Source organism: Pristiophorus japonicus, chromosome 7, assembly GCF_044704955.1.
Source record: "Pristiophorus japonicus isolate sPriJap1 chromosome 7, sPriJap1.hap1, whole genome shotgun sequence".
Lineage (NCBI taxonomy): Eukaryota > Metazoa > Chordata > Chondrichthyes > Pristiophoridae > Pristiophorus > Pristiophorus japonicus.
Genome location: NC_091983.1, coordinates 217,889,801 through 217,892,135, shown reverse-complemented (window position 1 = coordinate 217,892,135; position 2,335 = coordinate 217,889,801). Strand labels below are relative to the sequence as shown.

Below are 2,335 nucleotides of genomic sequence, written 5' to 3'. Positions count from 1 at the left end.
CTTCTAAACTCCAATGAGTCTAGGCCCAACATACTCAACCTTTCTTCATAAGTCAACCCCTCATCTCAGGAATCAACCGAGTGAACCTTCTCTGAACTGCCTCCAATGCAAATATATTCTTCCTTAAATAAGGAGACCAAAACTGTACGCAGTACTCGAGGTGTGGCCTCACCAATACCCTGTACAGTTGTAGCAGTACCTCTCTGCTTTTATACTCCATCCCGCTTGCAATAAAGGCCATTTGCCTTCCTGATTACGTGCTGTACCTGCATACTAATTGTTTCGGTTTCATGCACAAGGAGCCCAGGTCCCTCTGCACTGCAGCATTTTATAATCTCTCTCCATTTAAATAATAATTTGCATTTTTATTTTTACTGCCAAACTGGATAACCTCACACTTTCCCACATTATACTCCATCAACCAAATGTTTGCGTACTCACTTAGTCTGTCTATTTCCCTTTGCAGATTCTTTCTATCCTCCTCACAACTTGCTTTCCCACCCATCTTTGTATCATCAGCAAACTTGGCTACATTACACTCGGTCATAAGAACATAAGAATTAGGAACAGGAGCAGGTCATCCAGCTCCTCGAGCCTGCTCCGCCATTCAACAAGATCATGGCTGATCTGGCCGTGGACTCAGCTCCACTTACCCGCCCGCTCCCCGTAACCCTTGTTCCCTTATTGGTTAAAAATCTATCTATCTGTGACTTGAATACATTCAATGAGCTAGCCTCAACTGCTTCCTTGGGCAGAGAATCCCACAGATTCACAACCCTCTGGGAGAAGAAATTCCTTCTCAACTTGGTTTTAAATTGGCTCCCCCGTATTTTAAGGCTGTGCCCCCTAGTTCTAGTCTCCCCGACCAGTGGAAACAACCTCTCTGCCTCTATCTTGTCTATCCCTTTCATTATTTTAAATGTTTCCATAAGATCACCCCTCATCCTTCTGAACTCCAACGAGTAAAGACCCAATCTACTCAGTCTATCATCATAAGGTAACCCCCTCATTTCCGGAATCAGCCTAGTGAATCGCCTCTGTACCCCCTCCAAAGCTAGTATATCCTTCCTTAAGTAAGGTGACCAAAACTGCACGCAGTACTCCAGGTGCGGCCTCATCAATACTCTGTACATTTGCAGCAGGACCTCCCTGCTTTTGTACTCCATCCCTCTCACAATGAAGGCCAACATTCCATTCGCCTTCCTGATTACCTGCTGTACCTGCAAACTAACTTTTTGGACTTCGGCAGCACATATACTAAAATTGGAACGATACAGAGAAGATTAGCATGGCCCCTGCGCAAGGATGACACGCAAATTCGTGAAGCGTTCCAAAAAGAGTTTCATGCACAAGGACCCCCAGGTCCCTCTGCACCGCAGCATGTTGTAATTTCTCCCCATTCAAATAAAATTCCCTTTTACGGTTTTTTTTCCCCAAGGTGGATGACCTCACACTTTCCGACATTGTATTCCATCTGCCAAACCTTAGCCCATTCGCTTAACCTGTCCAAATCTTTTTGCAGCCTTTCTGTGTCCTCTACACAACCCGCTTTCCCACTAATCTTTGTGTCATCTGCAAACTTTGTTACACTACACTCTGTCCCCTCTTCCAGGTCATAGAAACATAGAAACATAGAAAATAGGTGCAGGAGTAGGCCATTCGGCCCTTCGAGCCTGCACCGCCATTCAATGAGTTCATGGCTGAACATGCAACTTCAGTACCTCATTCCTGCTTTCTCGCCATACCTCTTTTAGGACGACATCTAACTCCTTTTTGAATATATTTAGTGAATTGGCCTCAACAACTTTCTGTGGTAGAGAATTCCACAGGTTCACCACTCTCTGGGTGAAGAAGTTTCTCCTCATCTCAGTCCTAAATGGCTTACCCCTTATCCTGAGACTGTGACCCCTGGTTCTGGACTTCGCCAACATTGGGAACATTCTTCCTGCATCTAACCTGTCTAAACCGGTCAGAATTTTAAACGTTTCTATGAGATCCCCTCTCATTCTTCTGAACTCCAGTGAATACAAGCCCAGTTGATCCAGTCTTTCTTGATAGGTCAGTCCCGCCATCCCGGGAATCAGTCTGGTGAACCTTCGCTGCACTCCCTCAATAGCAAGAATGTCCTTCCTCAAGTTAGGAGACCAAAACTGTACACAATACTCCAGGTGTGGCCTCACCAAGGCCCTGTACAACTGCAGCAACACCTCCCTGCCCCTGTACTCAAATCCCCTCGCTATGAAGGCCAACATGCCATTTGCTTTCTTAACCGCCTGCTGTACCTGCATGCTAACCTTCAATGACTGATGTACCATGACACCCAGGTCTCGTTGCA

General features: G+C 45.8%; 1 non-coding gene across 1 annotated transcript; it reads left to right on the top strand.

Annotated features, from left to right (window-relative positions):
- The first annotated feature begins 1,237 nt into the window (after window positions 1–1,237).
- LOC139267653 (U6 spliceosomal RNA) lies at window positions 1,238–1,340 on the top strand. Its single transcript, XR_011593934.1, has one exon. It is a non-coding gene; the product is annotated as a U6 spliceosomal RNA (small nuclear RNA).
- The last annotated feature ends 995 nt before the right edge of the window (window positions 1,341–2,335 follow it).